The following is a 21,229-nucleotide window of genomic DNA, read 5'->3' on the forward strand; positions in this document are numbered from 1 at the left end:
AGAACTGTGCACATTTTAATTTTATTAAGGACTGCAAATGCAAAAAAAAAAAAAAAAATTGTAAACCATTTTTTCAGGGTTAGGCGGATTGGCGCCTAACAAAAAAAATGCTGCCTCTCCCTTTAAAAGCAGTGTCCATATTTATGAATCCGCTATGACGTCGGTCTGTAAGTGGGGAAAAAAACGCACATGTTTTAATAAACTGAAGTGCGAGAAGGACGGTAACAAATAAACAGATAATAATAATACACAAATTTCATAAAATACAAATGCTTGTAAGCGCAGATAGGTCCTGTACTGTATTAAACACCAGCAGAATACAGTAACCCCAGTTTTCATGCAACAGTTGTGACGGTGACCAAACGTGAGTCAGTGTTTAAAAAATTTAGTATTTAATATAGGCAGAACCAACTCACTGAAATTTAAACTTGTTTTTACTAAAACAAATAAAATGGTAACATGTAATCATAAGTGCTGTCTGTGTTACATGGGTCAGACTTCACTAACACTGAGCATAGGAGCTGCAGCATGCTATTTCACATCTTACAAGTGTACACAATCAGAGGTGCAGGTCACCGAATTCCAGACACAACCCTTGCAATATATTTAAAATATAAAGATGCTGAGTTCAATGCAGTCATCAGCTGCATTGGTTAACCCAGGATTTTCAATTAGTTTTAAGTTATGTGGCACTTACAGCACGTAGAGCTGATGGGGGGAGTGTGGGGGTGTCCCTCCATTTTGAAAAAAAACTTTCTGGAGCATTTCTGCATGATTTAAGCATGTGTTAGACTTGTAGTGGCCCTGCGGGGTAGTTTCTGGACAAAGTACTCCATTAGTGGAATGAAGGACAAGGCAAGATCAACAAGAAAAATTGACTTTTGGAGCATCAAGGCCCCTCCCATACAAAACTGGCTGAAGGTCCGGACCTGACCGCATGTACTGTAACACAGACATCTCTTATGATTTACATGTTGCCGTTCATTTTCAAATTGCAGCGTGTTCGTTTTGCTTTTTTCGATATTAAATACACCACAGCAAGCACATTGTCATATATTTTAGATATTTTCATGAGCACAACCTGAGAGCTACATTTTGTGAATGCAAGTTTATTTTACTGCAGTACATTTCATTTTTAACTTTCTAATTATCTCTCTCGTCGGTTTGAGAAAATTTCCCTCCAACAGCTGACCCTGCTGTTGTACAAATCTCAGGCTACATTACTGTTTTTTTTCCGTGCTTCTCTGGCTGAAGAGGTTATCAGCTCATCATCTAACTGGGCAATCTGCTGCGCGATTAAATCATCCGAAACTCCTGATGGTAAACAATGTTGCGAATGCTAGAAGATGCAGACGAAAAATCTGTTTGAGACATGTGCAACACACAAACCTTAAGTGTGTTTTTATTTTAGTTTTTCGCGGTTCTTGTTAGAAATTTCTTGAATGCAACTGTTCATTAAGCATTGTTTTTTTTTTTTGTTTTTTTTTTAACACAACAGTACTCTCACACATTTAGCCACCATCACAACTGTTGCATGAAACTGGGGTTACTGTATTCTGCTGGTGTTAACCCTTTAAGGATCGGGATCAAGGTTAACATTATTATACTGAAGTGGGCTTCTAGGACCGCGATTGTGTTAACACGATAAAAAAAAAAGCACTTAGTTTTGACGACTTACAAGGCCACCGTACTTTCCAGTACACGCTTGAAACACACATTAATGTAGAGGGGAAGGACTAACGTTCACTTTTTTTTTATTTTCGGGTTACGTCACCGAGAGGGGCACTTAGTGTCTAAAGCATGAGTGCACAACATACGGCCTGCGGGACAAATCCGGCCCGCTAAGACATTTCATGTGGCCTGCCAACAAGCATGAAAATGTTTTCTTACACGCCTACTCATTTGAGGCGGTAGCTATAGTAACCAGCAAATCCAATCGTGATTATTTATGACATTCCATTTTTTTGAAATCGCGCATTGGTTCTCCAGATGTAAATCAGTGACATAACAGATAAACCAATCAGAGCGGGGATTTTCCTTATACTATTAGGTTGGCACCGGCGATATACTTCAGTGTAGTTGCATTCAGTTATGGCTAAAATAAATAAACAAAAAATTGATATTGAGCATCGACGGTTCAACAAGGCTTGGACAGAAAAATATTGCTTTATTGAAGACAGAGGATTGAATATATGTTTAATTTGTAATGGGAAAGTTGCAGTACCAAAGGAATTCAACTTGAACAACTAATTATATATATATATATATATATATATAATATATATATATATATATATATATATATATATAGAGAGAGAGAGAGAGAGAGAGAGAGAGAGAGAGAGAGAGAGAGAGAGAGAGAAGAGAGAGAGAGAGAGAGAGAGAGAGAGAGAGAGAGAGAGAGAGAGAGAGAGAGAGAGAGAGAGAGAGAGAGAGAGAGAGAGAGAGAGAGAGAGAGAGAGAGAGAGAGAGAGAGAGAGGAGAGAGAGAGAGCCTTACAGTACAATAATATGACAAACAATTAACTGAATGATAATACCCGAAAATAATCTTAATACAGTACAACCTCGCTATAACGAATCTGTTGGGCTGCCAAGCCTTTTGTTCATTATATTGAGGGGTTCGTTAGGGAAAGGACAACAAAATGAAGTAATGGGAGTAAGTCAATGAGATGATAGTGAAAAGTAGAATCACACATACTTGTTTGTTTTATGTATGCAGTATTCTGCTTTTGCTTTATCCAATTCATTAAAGAATTAAAACCTAGTACAAAAAATGACACAAATCCCGAATTAAAACTGAACTTTTACTCAAAATCAATCTGACATTACTCGTTTCAAAGTGCACAATATCTTAATCCAACATGCAAGAATCACAAAACTGAGGAACAAATATTCAAATGATCTTGCAAAATTTTCTCATCTTTCTCGCAACTCTGTTTGTGTTACACATGTTTTGCGTAAGATCGCAAGAGAGTGAAATCTAAAAAAAGAGTTGGAGAAACTGCAATTATCGCAGTGCAGTGCTGCGGAAATTAATAAATTAACATGAATTAAACACAGGAAATCAACCGCAACTCTCTCGGGGTATAGAACCATCGCAACTTTTTGCAAAATTAAGACACATTATTTGGGCTTGATGAGGCATAGCCACATCACCTCTTCAGCTATGAAAGTTAAACATGTCATTAAATGTTTTGTTCTCAAATGCGTTTTCTTACAATTCTCAACACAGTTTTATCCATTCTGCAAGTTCTTGCGTGCGCTAAACAGAGAGAGTCCCACTGTTAGGGACATTAAATTACTTTACCATTTACGTGCCATAAAGATGACACAGGCTGCGAAAGAAGGACTGCGACTATTGTGTTTTTTTTTTATACACAAATGAAATAAGCTAATTGATTTGAAAAATGTTTTGAACGATACAAGCAAATTCCTACACTACTTGGTTTGATTGAATGGAGTAGTACACAACAAGCTTCAATATGAAGCTGACCATTAATTTAAATAAACAATACATTTAATGAAAACAAATATTGTAGCCTACTTCACTAAAGTGAAAACTGGCTTCTTGTTATTTTTAAACACCACTGCTTCCGATTATATAGTGGAACGTTGCATATCCAACCGTTACATAATCGCCCTGATCAATTACCGCCTCACTAAATAAATAAATAAATATAAAATGGCTACGAAAGTATTGGTGTTGGTAGCAAATGCAGTTTCCGCGATGGAAACAGAAAGAAAGCATTATACCAAATCAGCCTTTTGGTGCGTTCCCCTTTAAGAGAGGCGGGCTGTGTTGCGTGTGTCAGTCAGCTGCGTGTAGCACTGAGGTTTCAATACACCAGTCGAGAAGTTTTTTTTTGTGCAATGTGTTTATATGATGGAGTGCACACTTACAGATATTGGCAGCGTGTTATTGTAGCTTTTAAATCCATTTGAATTCAACAAAGTAAGCTTCATAACACACTGCTTACCGGACGTTTTGTTTTAAAATAGCCGAAGCAATATTCAAACCTAACTGCTTATCGGCTGTTGGCAATTTCAAGAAAGAGCACAACGTACTGTGACAGAGATATTAAGATAGCAGAACCAGGGAGGCAGGGACTTCTAGAGTTAAGAAAGAAGCCATCTGTTGCAGGTTACTGTACATTTAACCATTTGTTTTGTATTTATTTATGTATTTTTTAAAAGCTTTGCGTGGAGATGTCCTTATATAGCAACCGCCTAGCAAACACTGTGTATTTGTAGCCTAATTAATCTTGCTTACGATTGCTTACTTTTAAAGCAAAAAATGACCCCATGTTTAAAGCAGTTTGCATGTTGTTTTTTGATTCACTAACCTATTTATGGGAGTGTAAATGCTTTTCTATAGATGTTAACAAATCCGACTTTTTCACATATCTGCCTATACCCCAGTCCACAGGGGGTCGGATATGTGACGTTGTACTGTACTACCACTTAATAACAGGAACAATGTTTTATTTAGGGTTAGTGTTAAACAAACTTGTTCATGCCTGCCTGTACCCAGACCCCCACACAGGAACATTGCCTGCTAACTTCCCCTATTCAAAAACAATATTAAAAACAATATCGTTCTGGTTATCTCTTTCCTTTTTTCAATTAATAGAATTTAATTAATAGAGAATAAAAACAAATCAAGCTAACAACTATCTAGCCTAAACAGAAATAGATGTATGTATTTATTTATTTATTTATTGCATTCTCCACAAACTGTGGGTTCTGTTGCATTCACAGCGCTGATAATGTTAGATATAGTTAGATATTACTACAGCGTGGACCATGGGTCAAATCAATGTTTGTGTAGGGTGTGTATAACGTTTTTTTTTGTTTGTTTTTTTATCAATGTTGGCCTTCTAGAGTCATCTGAATGCCTTTTCACTTTTTAATTCATTTTAAACCATTTAAATTCCAAACCATAACGAAACATAGAATAATAGTGCATCTACACAGAGCAAAAAAAGTGGATGGGCAAAATACAGAGTTGTCCATCCCCCCCCGTCTCCCCACCAAAGGGTTACGTGCCTATGTATACATGCATATTTCTCTTTTTTTTTTTTTGTCCTGCATTTGACTAATTTATTTTTCTGCACATACTACTGCTTTGCATATAAGATGTAGCATACGTGATTATAAAATCTAACACTAGAGTATGTACAATACCCTTTCAAATAAACTTGTTATGATTTTGAATGTGCACTTCTTAAGAACGGTATTATTGTCATTGCTTGCGCCCCGGCACCTCTTTCTTTACAAATTAAGCACTGGTAATTAGTATTATTTAAAATAAACCACAAATAAATTAAATATTTGAGTTGAAAATAAACCAAAATGTTATTATGTTTAATCAAAGTATAAATCGACTAAGAACTTCTTCAGTAGAGAAGTCAAGGAATGTTATACATTGTCTGTATATTCTGCCTGCATGATATTTCCTCTTTTTCTGTTGCTCTGCTAGCATTTGCAAATATAGCTGTCTGAAAGCCATGTTCACTCTAACTAGAAACAGAGATTGTCCTGAAATACCGTATTCCTTCAAATTTGACACGCTTTAACAATATTTTGCGTTAAAAAACCTGAGGAATTCCAAGAGAAATGTTTACAATTTCAGCATTTCTAATAAACAGTACCAGCTCGGACAGATTGGAAATGCTGATCAGACCCCCTTATTTTTCGACATACCAAGCAACAGTTCAGTGCTGTTGTGGTTGCTGGTTTACATGTTGTCTGATGCCGTGGAGTGTTGTGTCGTGCTTGCTGTTGCCAGGATGTGTGATGCTGTAGTGTTCGCGCTAGGCCGCGCCATTGCGCCATTGCCCCCCCTGAAATAAAAAATGTCCCGCTGAAATTCTCTTAACGCGTCCGTGTGTCCCCCTTCCCAGACCAGACCCAATACGCAGTATATTAATGTATTTTGTATTACCATGACATGTCTGACGACAGGCTAATCTTTACTTGTTTGTTTACACTTGCGTTTTCATAATTAAACTCCCGTGTTTTTATTCTCCAGTCCAGTAGAATGAGCTCACACCCTCCCTGGTTACAGTCAGTTTCACAGTAAAGCCTGGACAACTGTTACACCCAACCATTACTTCTGGAAGAATAAGTAATCAGCTTCGGCAGTGACTTTTGAAATGCAGGCTATTATATTTGTGCTTAAAAATACTGTGTGCAGTAGATTTGCGAAACGAAAACCACATCATTGACTTAAAAAAAAAAAAAAAAAAAGAAAAGAAAGTGGCCTACGGTGACGTTATAAAATATGTGAAATTTGTAATATTATATATATATATATATATATATATATACACACAGTACTGTGCAAAAGTTTTAGGCAGGTGTGAAAAAATGCTGTAAAGTAAGAATGCTTTTAAAAATAGACATGTTAATAGATATATTTATCAATTAACTAAATGCAAAGTGAGTGAACAGAAGAAAAATCTAAATCAAATCCATATTTGGTGTGACCACCCTTTGCCTTCAAAACAGCATCAATTCTTCTAGGTACACTTGCACAGGGATTTTGTAGGCATATAGTCAGGTGTATGATTAAACAATTATACCAAACAGGTGCTAATGATCATCAATTCAATATGTAGGTTGAAACACAATCATTAACTGAAACAGAAACAAGTGTGTAGGAGGAATAAAACTGGGTGAGGAACAGCCAAACTCAGCTAACAAGGTGAGGTTGCTGAAGACAGTTTACTGTCAAAAGTCATACACCATGGCAAGACTATCCCGGCAACAAGACACAAGGTATTTATACTGCATCAGCAAGGTCTCTCCCAGGCAGAAATTTCAAGGCAGACAGGGGTTTCCAGATGTGCTGTCCAAGCTCTTTTGAAGAAGCACAAAGAAACGGGCAACGTTGAGGACCGTAGACGCAGTGGTCGGCCAAGGAAACTTACTGCAGCAGATGAAAGACACATCATGCTTACTTCCCTTCGCAATCGGAAGCTGTCCAGCAGTGCCATCAGCTCAGAATTGGCAGAAAACAGTGGGACCCTGGTACACCCATCTACTGTCCGGAGAAGTCTGGTCAGAAGTGGCCTTCATGGAAGACTTGCGGCCAAAAAGCCATACCTCCGACGTGGAAACAAGGCCAAGCGGCTCAACTGTGCATGAAAACACAGGAACTGGGGTGCAGAAAAATGGCAGCAGGTGCTCTGGACTGATGAGTCAAAATTTGAAATATTTGGCTGTAGCAGAAGGCAGTTTGTTCGCCGAAGGGCTGGAGAGCGGTACACGAATGAGTGTCTGCAGGCAACAGTGAAGCATGGTGGAGGTTCCTTGCAAGTTTGGGGCTGCATTTCTGCAAATTGAGTTGGGGATTTGGTCAGAATTAATGGTCTCCTCAATGCTGAGAAGTACAGGCAGATACTTATCCATCATGCAATACCATCAGGGAGGCATCTGATTGGCCCCAAATTATTCTGCAGCATGACAATGACCCCAAACATACAGCGAAAGTCATTAAGAACTATCTTCAGCGTAAAGAAGAACAAGGAGTCCTGGAAGTGATGGTATGGCCCCCACAGAGCCCTGATCTCAACATCATCGAGTCTGTCTGGGATTACATGAAGAGAGAGAAGCAACTGAGGCTGCCTAAATCCACAGAAGAACTGTGGTTAGTTCTCCAAGATGTTTGGGCCAACCTACCTGCCGAGTTCCTTCAAAAACTGTGTGCAAGTGTACCTAGAAGAATTGATGCGGTTTTGAAGGCAAAGGGTGGTCACACCAAATATTGATTTGATGTAGATTTTTCTTCTGTTCATTCACTTTGCATTTTGTTAATTGATAAATATAATCTATTAACATGTCTATTTTTGAAAGCATTCTTACTTTAGAGCATTTTTTCACACCTGCCTAAAACTTTTGCACAGTACTGTATATATATATATATATATATATATATATATATATATATATATACACACACACACATATACATACATACATACACACACACATACACAGTGTATGATTTTATACAGCACTGTATATATGCCTACAATACAGCTTGCATTGAGAAAACACCACTGTAATCGAAATAAAGGAAATTATTATGTACTGTTCACGTGCAGTCATGGTTTTGGCAGAGTAGCATTTTCAAAACCATACCACTATGTGCAGTATTAAAATAAGTTAAATATAGCAAATCCACAAAACCAACGAAATACACATTGTAAATTTGACATTTTATTTTTAGCGTTCTGTGTAACACGGGCCATCGTTTAACCTTGAAAAAAATTAAATACAGTACCTGAAGCAGATCGTTTATCATGTTATCAACAACACCAATGTGTGTTGTAAAAATAAAGCAACAATTGTTTTGAAAACTGTCCAAAGTATTTACTTGGGGGCTAAGAATGAAAAATGTCAAGAACAAAAATGCTATTTTTGATCTGAAAATTGTCAAAATAAAGGGGAAGCTGGAAGGTAATAATTTACCAGTCAGGACAATGGCATTTAAATACTACTACTATTAAACTGTATCTGTTGGTAATGTGGTTTCTTCTAGAGGTTTTCAAACTGGGGTACACGTACCCTTCGGGGTATGCGAGAAAAATTCTGAAATGGCAGACAACGCATTGTATTTAGTTCCACTTGCCAATCTATTGCAAACTTTTGTCATGTAATCAACGTTTAAATCGCCAACACCAGACTGATGTGCTGTGACAGAGCGTTCAGCGCACACATGACTAATTTACATATTAAATTAGTACGTTCTGAATAAGCGCTGTTGTTTAAATGTCATATAAACAGTTGGTCTGTTTTTGGTATAAAACAAAAATTACATATTTTAAAAAACTAAAAGTTTTTATTCCAAAATCGACTCGACATGAAAAGTTAATCAGATGTTTTGTAGTCTCCATAAACTGCTCAGCATCTTCTGTTGCAGTCACATCGCTGCTAAGTCTCTGTAAGTCACCTTGGATAAAGGCGTCTGCTAAATAAACAAATAATAATAATAATAATAATAATAATAATAATAATAATAATAATAATAATAATAACTTGTGCAGTGCGGACTGCGGGTCAAACCAATGTTAGTGTAGGACGTGTTTTACTGTGTGTGTTTTTTTTTGGTTTTGTTTTTTATCAATATCGGACAATGGCGTCTTCTGGATGACTGTTTTTTTTATTACATTTTAAACCATTTGTAGGCAAAACAATAACAAAACATGGAATAATAGTGTGCATACACTTAGCAAAAAAAAGTAGGGTAGTAACTTTTACCCATGGTTCCACAAATCAATGGGAGAACAGGTCATATGCAAAAGTAGTTAACCATTACCTACATTTTAAATGCCCTCAAGAATTTGTGCTAAGAAACACCCATTTTCATTACAATTTAGATAATTAGTGGTAATGAAGTCAAGTTACTATTTACACAATTTTGGAAAGTCTCTTCATCAGGGGCTCACTGTCTCCCTGCTTTCCCAACTAAAAGCCCTTTTTAAATTTGACAGTTTATGGTGTACTGAATAATGTTTGATGAATTTGCTCTGTCAGTAGAGATGGTAAGAAACACAATCTCACATGAACTGCCCTGTCATCAAGGTACTGTAACTGCGTGCTACTTACACTTTACACCCTTGCAGACGGCACCATTGTTGCAGGTTGCTTTTCAATTTGTTTTTGCTTTTTTCAGTTTTTTAACTCGTAATTTTTCTTAGATGTCATTTTCAGGAGTACATTTAGAAAACTGTACATGCATAACAGATTTGTTGTACTTGGCTGACTAAAAAATCTCCCAAGCTAATAGCAAATTAAAATAAATAAATACAATTAAAATTAATAAAATACATATTATATATATATATATATATATATATATATACACACACACACATACACACACACACACACACACAATACAGGAATGGTAAATAAACCACCTTTTACCAACAGTTAGCTAGTGTCTCCATGTCGCTTCACCTATACAAAGAGAATGATTACAAAACTACCTTCTTACCAATAAGTGTAGTATACCACTGCCAGCATCAGCAGCATAGCACAAATTCCAGAAAAAATTAAAACGCTTGTCTGGTTTGCCAACATCTTTGGCGATTTTCCCCCCCCACCACCTCAGTTTGCAAGAGAACAAAAGGGAGTCAGTCTTCACCAAGTTGGAAAGCCATGCAAATCCAAGGAGAAGATTATGATGACAGAAGCAGAACAGAGCAAATCAAAGAGGTCTGAAAACTGCTTTCTCAGCAAAGAGTAAATTATAATACCTACGCAACGATAAACCAAACCTAAACTCCCAGGAGCCATTAACAAACATCCACTTTCTTGGCACTGATGATTGAATTCTCTGGCTATTATAACGTTATCTTGTCACACATCAAAGGAAAGCTAGTGTACAACATTTTATATTATTTATAAATAAAGAACTGCAGCAGTATCTAACATACCATCCTTGTTCTAATTCTTAAATCAGCTTATCTATTAGTCTGGTACAGGCACCCTGGATCAGTCACATTGCATTTTCATCACATAGCTCCTGGGTACACAACAGCTGTGATACTGCAGCTTTACCTAATGTAGCTGTGGGTTGGCTGATATGGGGAGTTAGGGGGGTGTCAGGGGACTTAGTGTCCCAATATGGCCTACAATCTATGAGCAGGAATATACAGTAGTAAAAGCTCAATGGATGGCTCAAAGGCACAACACACACAGATGACATGATCTGCACCCTCTTCAGTCGAAGGGAGAGATGGATTGGACATAGATAGAGCTTGTAGGAAAACACATCCTGTAAAAGTATTTCTTTTTTTGTCACTGTGACATGCACAGGTGTTAAGGAATGGAAAACTAAGAGCACCAAAGCCGTTGCAAGGATAACAGTGCAGAATGACTGGAATGCTACAAGGCTAAGCCTGTTAAATGACTAATTAATAATACCAAATGGAACCCCAGTAACAAGTAGCTAGGGTTAAAAATTGAGGGAGAACTCACCTCTATGCCTGTGTTGTAGGGGTCGACTGAGAATCCGAACTTATCACTCTAATTCCAAAGCCTGGGTTTTGAGGATCCACGACAGTCTGTAGAACCTAGTAAAGATATCGGGAGTAGTCCACACCGCGGCACTGCAAATGTGCGTGATAGATGCTCCCTGGAATAAAGCCCACAAAGTTGCCATGCCCCTGGATTGACCATGAGATTTAGCCCCGTAGCAGACAAAAAATTGTTCTGACTGTCCTATTTTTAGTCCTGTCAACCTTGTACACTAGGGCAAACACTGGGCAGCTGTCGCTCCCTGTCAGACTGTAAAGGAGTATCAGACTTAAAAGGAGATGGATGAAAAGCCTCCAATTCCACAGGCTGGTTGACATTAGGGATGTAATAGTTTAAACGTTTACTCGTTTAAACTATAGCTTTCTTAAACATTTAACCCATTGCAGTCCATTAAGTGCGTGTCAGGCACGTCAGGTCCAATTTATTTTCACACGCGCAGTTAATTTTAGACGCGCTGTTTAAAAGTATTTTTTTTCCCCACAGTCAAACGGGTTTAAAAGGCCCTGCATATCAACAAAGCACTCACTAGGCATCTCCAGCCCCGCCCCACCCTTTCGTTCGCTATCGCTTTCACATATGCTAATAAATAAATAATAATAATAATAATAATAATAACAATAACAATAACAATAACAATAACAATAACAGTCGTACATACCGATCAATCATCTCCTGATCACTCGTTTTATCAACAAACGCCTCAATAATGCAATCCAAGTCATTATTTTATTACTATAACATCTGAAAAAAGCTCTGCAAATGTCTGTGATATTCTCTGAGCGCTGATGCAGTAGCAGCCAGCTTGTTTCCTTATGGCCGCCGTTATCTGATGCCAGGGGCAAGCAAGTATGACTATTCATGAGATACGCCCTTTTTTTTTTTTTTTTTTTTAATCGGCTTGTCTCGGCTCCTGTCGCTCCCACTCGGCAATTGAATGGTTTTCTCGGCTTTTTCCGGAGAAAAAACGACTAGAAACCCGTTTTTTGCGTCTTTTTGATGATGTCGGACAGGGTCCGACATTGGACCGAATAGGGTTAATATATATTTTGTTTAATACAGAGTGAAAAACAACTACATAAATATGTCTCACATACATCCATAAAATTTGATGTAAATACTGTTTTGCATCCTGTTTAGTGACAGATGGAAAATATCTACTAGCTAACATGGATCTATGAAAAGGAGCTACATGTGGAATAATTTCGAAAAAGTTAAAGAAATGTGTGTTAAATGTAAATTATGTATTGCATAACTTATGCAAACAGCACTGGAACAATGCTAAATCATTTGAAACTTAAGCACCCATGTATTTCAACTGGAAATAAAGATGACAGTAAGCAAACAACGCTAACATTTGTTTCTGAAAATTCATGTAGATGCTGCACAACCCGGACACCACGATAACTAAAGACATGCTGCCAATAAGTTTTGCTTAAGTTCCAGGACTTCTCAAATTAATGGCGGCGCTTGGCCAATTGTGCACTGCCCTATTATACTATTATACTGAAGCACTACAACCGCTATAGGTACCCTCCCCCAGTGCTTTGGCATACTATACCCTGCTCGATACACAGCTGCAACGCCATATCGAATTTTGCATGGGAGTGACACGTAATGTGTGATTTATAGTCTTCACACATTGTCAAAAGGTTTCTGTTAACAAAATGTTTCTCTTAACAAAACAAAGCAAAAAAACATAGTGCATAAATGCAACTTGATGAACCTTCGAAGGTTCAAAAACTACCTTTAAATTCCTGGCTAGCGAATGAACCTTCGAACACAGTCCTAGTAATAAAAATATTTAAAATAATGCAACAATACTATTACATTGCCTTTGTCTACAGTAGGAGCCCAGTAAAGTTTGATCGCCAACTCTAGGAAGAATATTTAACATAATAAAAATTACAAAAACCTTTAAAAAGATGGAATTTACCTGTAAATGGGTTTCTTCCAGTTCCGAGTGGACCACACAACACTGGAACGTTTCCGCTGTTGGGCTAGGAAAAAACAGACAAACCGCCCTCATCCCAGAAAGTGGTCTTTTATATCTGTGCATTATACAAATGTCCTGTATTTTATCTGTATACCAAAAAAAGATGGGGGAAGGTGGGTGGGAAGGCAGGTGTGGAGTCCACTCTGAACTGGATGAAACCCATTTACAGGTAAATTCCATCTTCTAACCAGTTCTTCGTGGACTCGACACAACAATGGAACCCACCCGTATACCAAAGAATAAAAAAGGGAGCTGAAAAGGAGAAATGTGAATGCTGTTTAAGACTTATTCTCTACAATGGATAAGACCATGTGAGCAAACTGGTGAGAGGTGGAAACATTGTTTCATGAAAGTGTGAAAGGAAGACCAAGTTGTTGCTAAACAAATATCACCAATAGGAATATTTCTAATAATCCATGCTGCTATTGTCTTTTGTCACTGGTCTGCTCTTAAGGAGAGGGGCAAATGAGATGAACAGCTGACCACTATTCCAAAGGGATTTGGTCCAGAATATGTAGATCAATAGCACCTGTCTGACATCCAGCAGATGCAATTCCTTATACTCCTCTGACTGATGAGGTGGAGGATGAAATTCTGGTATGATTATTGCTTGTGATAGGTGGCACTTTGAGACCACTTTAGGAAGAAAGGAAGGATTAGGTCGGTAGATAATCCTGTTATTAAAAAAATTGCATGTATGGCTCATCAATGACTAGGGCCTGCAGTTCACTGACACGGCGAGCCAATATAATCCCAGTCAGGAAAGATGTTTTCAAAGTGAGGTGTTTCATATCGGCTGATGCCATAGCCTCAAATGTTGGATGCATGAGACGCCTCAGTACAAGAGGCAAACTCCACTGGGGTACGATGTGACGTGCTAGGGGTCTCCGATGTAGGAGCCCCTTGAAGAACCTATTCACTGGATGGGATCCCGTCGATACACTAGCCCATCCTGGCAGGAAGCTAGAGATACCCAGGCCTGGATACGGCGCCACAACCCTGACACCCTGGAGAACGCCATGAAGCTGGCCGAGGACTTTGAGGACTCCCTGGTCTCTGCCCGGACAGGGATACTGTTGGTCCCCGCCCTTCGAAGCAGCCGAGCACCTCCTCTCTCTCCTCCACCACCATCAGCCCCGGGATCCAGACCTCCGAGGCCGCCGACCCCAATGGGTCCCCTTGTCTCCCCTTCATGGAGACCAAGGTTGGACCCCAGCTGGGGTAGAGGTGCTGCCCCTGCCCCGTTGCCATACCAGCAACAGGATAGGTATATAACCAATGCTCCCCCAAATTGTTTTAGGTGCAACCAACCGGGTCATCTGGCCAGGTCATGCCCCACTGCAATGGAATGTGACATGGCCGCGTGTAATTGGGCACCTGAAATAGGTAAGCGAGGGGAAAATGGTCGGGAGGGGCCTTGTATGATTGATGTGGTTTTAGGGAACGTGAAAACCCACGCATTAGTGGACACAGGATGTGAGCAAACCTTAATTAGTACAGCTCTCTTGGGCAGTGTGTCGTGGCGGCCACGAGGTCAGGTGGCCATCTCCTGTATCCATTGAGACACAACGACATACCCCACACTAAAAGTATACTTATTGGTAGGACCGATAAAACATCACCTGGTAGTAGGGGTGGCGGAAAGGTTGCCACACCCAGTTATTCTGGGCCAAGAACTGGCCAAAATTTAAAGAATTAATGCATATAATGCCAGTCTCAGCGGCACACGTAAATGTGGCAGAAAAGAGGAAAAGGGAACGAATTTTCAAGCTGAAATGTAGCCTTTTCACACTTGCACACTGGAGCCGAGCCAAGCCCTCACGGTACGGCTAGTTTCACACTTGTCATTTTGTCGAGCCAAGCTGAGCTGAGCTGGAACCGTGAAACTCTGGCCTCGCAAGATATCTGGTACTGGCTCGGTGCTGAGCAAGGCTGGGGGTGGGGTTAACTCGTACTGTCCGAAACAATAAAGTCTACCAAAAGATTTCATATGAATTGATATATACGGGACCGAACTACAGCACGAAACAGTGTTGTGAAGAAATAAAAAAAATAAAACAGGATTACAAAAAAACTAAAGATCTTAACAATAAAGCAGGCCAGGCCAAAAAATAGTAACTGGCAGACAAGGGAGGCCTTATTTACAGCCCCAGGATGTTTTAGGCCCCTGTCCAGAGACCCTTAGCACTAAAATAATTTTGAATGGGGGAACAATTGGTTCCAAATCAGCAGCGGGAGCTGCGTAAGCTTATTGAGGAGTTCAGCAATGTTTTTTCTGACTTGCCCAGCAGGACTAACTTGGTTGAATATAACATAATCTCTCCCTCAGGTGTCACAGTACGAGAGACCTTACCGGATCCAGGAAAGTCGACGAAGTGGCGTTCAAAGAGGTATGGGACATGCTCAAACTTGCGAGTGAGTGGTGCAGTCCAATTGTCATAGTGGCCAAGAAAGACGGCACCAAATCGCTTCTGTGTGGACTTCCGGAAGGTAAACGCTATTGCCAAGTTCGATGCGTACCCTATGCCTCGGGTCGACGAACTTCTAGATAGAATGGGAAAGGCAAAGTTCATCACTACTCTGGACCAGACAAAGGGATACTGGCAGATCCCCTTGATCCGCAGTTCGAGAGAAAACCGCATTTTCAACACCAGAAGGGCTGTTCCACTTTGGACCATGCCGTTTGGGCTACATGGTGCGCCCGCTGCCTTTCAGAGACTGAGGGACCAGGTTTTACACCCACATCATGAATATGCAGCAGCATATATTGATGATGTGGTGATTTACAGCTCCAACTAGCAAGAGCATTTGGCTAGGGTTACAGCCGTCCTCCAGTCTCTAAGGGTAGCCCGGCTGACAGCTAACCTGAGAAAATGTGCGTTTGCCAAAGCAGAGACTCAATATTTGGGATTTTTAATGGGAAATGGAAGGGTGAGACCTGTAGTCACTAAAATCCAGGCTTTGGTTGATGCGGCAATCCCCAAAACCAAGACTCAGGTGAAGTCACTACTGGGATTAGCCGGTTATTACCGCCGCTTCATCCCCAAGTATGCCACAGTGGTTAACCCTTTAGTAGACCTCACCATAAAGAGTGCACCAAATTTAATTAAGTGGTCAGTTGAGTGTCAGGGGGGGTTTGATACTATTAAGCGTAAACTGTGCCAGGCCCCCACCCTTATCACACCTGATTTCGCCAAGAGCTTCATCCTCCACACCGATGCGTCGGATGTGGGTTTGGGTGTGGTCTTGTTCCAAAAGGTAGACGGAGAAGAACACCCGATACTGTCTCTTAGTAAAAAGATGCTTCCTCAGGAGCGCAAATACTCTGTGGTCGAAAAGGATTGTTTGGCCATTAAATTGGCTACTCACTCTTTACGATATTACCTGCTGGGACATTCATTTGATCTTGTCACAGACAACGCCCCACTCAAGTGGTTAAGCACAATGAAGGACAGCAATGCCCGGATAACTTGGTGGTATCTGGCGTTGCAGCCCTTCATGTACCACATGGTACACCATGCGGGGAAAGACCACCAAAATGCAAATTATTTTTCCCGGGAGGGGGGAGTAACGGGAAAGATAGATTCAGCAGAGTGTTCCTTGAGCTCCACTCTGAGTGGTGGGATATGAAACAGAAATACAATGATTCTTGGTTGTAAATCTCCCTCCCGACCTGTGAGGACGCTAAGCAGCGAGAACAGAGTTCCCTGGATGGGCTGGGCTGACAGTTCTTTCCCAGGGTTCAAGGGAAGTCGGCCAGCTAGAAAGGGGGCAGGACTCCATTGCATTAACGCATTGACCCGGAAGGGAAACGACGTGGCAGTCGCAGATTGGAGGGGCAGTTGCACTCGTTTACCATGGGGTCATGTGGGATGGCATAAAAGGGGATGGAGAGACGCAATCTGTTCCTTCGCTTTGGGTTGTATTATAGAACCTGGAAGGACATGTGAGACGTACCTGTGAGTGTTTTTGTTTGTGTGTTACTAATTATTGTTTGGTATTATAGACGGCTAACATGTTCCGGAGGTGTCGCCAAGGTCCAGCACAAAACCCAGAACAACACTGCACTATTGTAACGGATAACATTTGTATCACCCACCACGAGCACTACTGCACACACCCAGGACTGGTGACTGTGTTAGTATTTTGTGGGAAAGATACGTGTGATTATTGTTTGAGACTGCAACCCCGTTGTTATTTACCCCGTGCACTACACATTGTTGTGTATTGCCGGGGAGTTATTATTTGGTCACCAGACCTGGAATTATAAATAAAACAACCACTTTCCAACTGGATTACAAATCTGTCTGTTCATTACGCACCGTATCACTCCTGCACCTGTACACTGCAAACCACTTCACCCCACCAGCAAGTGGGTATACTTTCAGCAGGAATTTTGATTTAGAAATCAAAGAAAACAAAAGAAAGTTAATAACAACAAACGTAATTACTACTACGTCCACGCTTCCTAGCCTTACGAAACAAGGAAAAATACAGGACCCTTCTGCGTTATTTTCCTTTATACTGTCAGGTGGTAGTGGTGTTATGATGGATATAAAAGACCACCTTCTGGGAGAAGAGGGCGGTTTGTACATGTTTTTTTCCTAGCCTGACAGAGGAAAGGTTCCAATGTTTTGTGCAGTCCACAAAGAACTGGTAAGAAACTTTGATATGTATCAGTTTAGCATTTTTTTTTTAAAAAGCTACTTTAAAAAAAAACAGGTGGTTGGCAGTAGGTTTATAAAGCTATAGACTGACTTCATTGTTTTTAATCCAACTTTGCGCTGTGAGACCAACAGCACAAGGCCCACTGAAACGCCCACAAAACTCACGTTCACAGTCTTGCATTAAGTGTGGTGAATAAGCATTCATAATGCTTACAAAACAGTCACTCGGAACTGAAACCTTCCTTCATCTCCCCTGCAATGTCAACCCTATTTAATGACGTTTTATGTTTGTGTTCTCCCTCTGCGTGGGATGCAAAGTTGATTGGCCGTTTGAATTTACAGAAACATCTTGAAGTAAGTGTAAAGTCATTTTACGAAAATGTGCAGATTTATACCGGGGTGCGAACCCCCACCACCACTACAAAAGAAAATAAAAAAGACTGTAGATGTCATTAGCAAAGGGGGCCAGTTGTACGAACAAAATAAGAAAAAAAAGGCCACATTTTACTAAACATTTTTAAACTAAAAACAATTACTACAATTAACAGAATCGTAATATGTTGCATAATAACACAATATATTCATAATAAAGTTGAGTTCTTACCTATAAAACAACATTAACACGTTTAAAGAGTTGGACTTGCTGTCTGTGTGTTTACATTATCGTCTTAAGTGACTGGAAGCTGAAACTACTTTTTTAAAAACACACTTATAACAATACATTACTGGTGAGCGAGAATTAGTTTGTTTGAAAACCAGGCTTTAATCGCTGATAATAGGTGCACAGGCGGCAATTCCATTAACTAATTATCGCTCACCAATCATTTTTGTAAAATGATTTTGGGGGAAAAATAAGGTTCTGCACAGTGCAAATAAATCACCTGTTCTGTCAAATTATACTGTGGATGCTTCACAAGCAGAACTGTTATTGCAGTTTAAAAAGTAAAACATTCACTGGTGGCTCTGACAAACCCGGAAGGCGATCCTTCACATATTAAAATCAATTTATAGAAAGTCCCCCAGCTTTCTTGAATAGATCTGCGTTTCCCTCGTTTTTTCTTTGTATTTGTTATGCTGTCATTGGTGTCCAACCTAGCAGATTCAGCGTCCGTCAGTCCTGTCAGATTCTACTTGCTGAAGCAGTTTTCTCCCACTGCTAATTGCCAACTAGCTAACAATTTCATCCCGAGGGCTACAGTGAAACGTACAGTCTTTAAATTGGGAGACCGCGTGTGTACATTAATCATTATCGGTAGTAATTTCTAGTTATTTAATCACTCACAAGCTGTAACCCCCAACTCCACAAACCAGCCAGCATTTTTGGAAATAGCAACACATGTACTGAACAATAAAATATGGGGTGTCCATTGAGCGGGAAACAGCAGTAGCTGTAGCCGGATTATCCCAGGACGACTGGATCACAAAAAGATAATCTGGGTGCACAGCACCAGTTGGTAGCAGGTCGGAACCGAGACGGTTCGGTGACTTTAGCGCCAGGTCGGTTAGGGACGGGACAGTACCAGGTCGGTTCGGTACCCATGCTGTGAATTTAGCACCGGGTCGGTACAAGCACGGCATTGGTATGGTACCGGTGTGGTAACCTCGGTCCCTGTACGGTACCGGATTGGGAATGGAGCGGGTCAGTGAACTCGGTACCGGTACGGGTCCACCAGTTTGCAGTTACCGCGGGTAGCAATGTATAGGGATGTCCACCTGTACAAGCCACTAGCAAAACCACTCAGTCATTACCACACACGAGACTGAGGGAAGCCTGCTTGTTAGAGGTACTAACAGCCTTCGCAATGGTGATACAGAAGCAGTAACCAAAGCGGCAGCAATATACTGTGGGACAGACTGCAAGCAATCTCAACCGAAGCGCGTATCTTGGTCCAGCGCAGTGATTCTAAGCCCAGCAGTTGTGCGCATATTTCTGTAAAAAAAACAAACAAAAAAAAAACACAGAAAATACAAAAAGAGAAAAAGATTTTTCCACTTAAAACAGTAATAACACAATTACAGTTCACAAAATAAACGTCTCGTAATTTAAAAATGAGAATTAAATTTAACTCCAGCCGGGGGAGCACAAAGTTAGCTAACTTATTTAGCTTGATCCCTGGGAAGGAACGACTAAAGCCGCTGGCTTCACGCGGGGCACAAAACCACTGCGGGACGTAACAAACAGGCTGTAGTGTACAGTATACGCGTAAATAAATGATTGCATACATTATGTAAAACACAATAATTTGCAAAAATTATACAGTAATAAGCAACAAGTACTGATACCAGGCTCCTCCTGTCAGGTCAGTCTTGAAAGGAGAAATAGCGCTGAGATCTGTGAGCTCAGTCTTTGTATGTTCTTGGGAACGGGCAATGACTGCATTACAGGCTCGGTCGAACAGCTTTGGTATAATTATTCAGGTTTCTGGGTCTTTAGGAGGTAAATACCCATGCGGTAATGTTTACATTTCGTACTTGAAAGGGAACTACGGAAATCAGGAATATGTTTTTACAATACAGCAATTTTAGCTGAGACATGTTCTACAGTACATGCTGTTCTACAGTATTACTGTAGAAAAGTTGAACTATTGACTATTAAACATTTTGAAGGTGGCAGGGGTTGTACGTAAACTGAATACAATTGCAAAAAGAAAACCAAAAAAACACAACTATATGGCAAACGTGTAATACAGCCTAAACAACATGTTGCTTCTATATTTTAAACTACAGTAAAGACATGAGTACTATAGACCTGTTCCCATGGCGTTGCTATTATAAAAAGGGTAGGTGCATAAATAGAAGAGTTAACTTTTAATGCAAGGACAGGCGGTTTATTTTACTAAACTGTCTGCATACAAACAGCCAATTTTCTTCAGCTCAACACTAACAAATCTGAACTTCTAGTAGGATCAAAAACTCAACAAATAAGTATAGACATTAAGTTACTGTTGTAGTATCACGTTACTGTCTTATCAAGTTGTTCTATTTTAAGCAGTCACCCTGCAGTTGAATTTGGCAAACAATTTTTTCTGGCCTGGAGCCATTGGCTCCGAAGACAAAAACTTTGTCTGGAGCTGATTTGTAATTCTGTTTTAAAGAAATGTATTTTAAAAGAATAAAACAGGAAACAAAAGCAAAACAGGCCTGAAGCTTATTTAACCAAAAGTGCTTAACCAGTGTGTGACAAACTGTTGTTTTAGATCTCCCTCCCGACCGGTGAGGGCGTTAGGGAGGAGAAGCGGACATCCCCAGGAAAGGTGGAAGTCGGCCACCTGGAAAGGGGGGCGGGTCCACGGTGCGCAACGTCACCTACCCAGACGGGAAGCGCTGTGGCAATCGCGCATTGGTCAACGGTGGTTGCCCTCGCTGACCGATGGGAACGCGACGGAGCGTACAAAAGGGGGCGTGGCCCAGGGTTCTGTTCCTTCTGGCAAGGTACAGTGTGTGTGAGAGAGAGAGAAAGAGCATTTGACTGCAAGAAATACGAGCAGGGAAATAGACAGGAAAAGGAATAAGCAGAG

The 21,229-nt window shown here is 40.2% G+C and overlaps 1 protein-coding gene across 3 annotated transcripts in view; it reads right to left on the minus strand.

The window, feature by feature from the left end:
* Positions 1-21,229, minus strand: part of LOC117405307 (1-acyl-sn-glycerol-3-phosphate acyltransferase gamma-like) — a 104,520-nt gene that overhangs the window by 67,658 nt on the left and 15,633 nt on the right. Inside the window, exon 1 of one of the 3 annotated variants that reach the window (XM_059029763.1) lies at positions 10,992-11,086. The exons of 1 other annotated variant lie outside the window; for it this stretch is intronic. The gene's annotated coding sequence lies outside the window, so the exon portion shown is untranslated. Of the gene's footprint in view, positions 1-10,005; positions 10,164-10,991; positions 11,087-21,229 lie in introns of those variants that run through there. One more of the 3 variants, XM_059029762.1, reaches the window with a different exon arrangement.

This window comes from Acipenser ruthenus, chromosome 9 (assembly GCF_902713425.1).
Source record: "Acipenser ruthenus chromosome 9, fAciRut3.2 maternal haplotype, whole genome shotgun sequence".
NCBI classification, from domain to species: Eukaryota; Metazoa; Chordata; class Actinopteri; order Acipenseriformes; family Acipenseridae; genus Acipenser; species Acipenser ruthenus.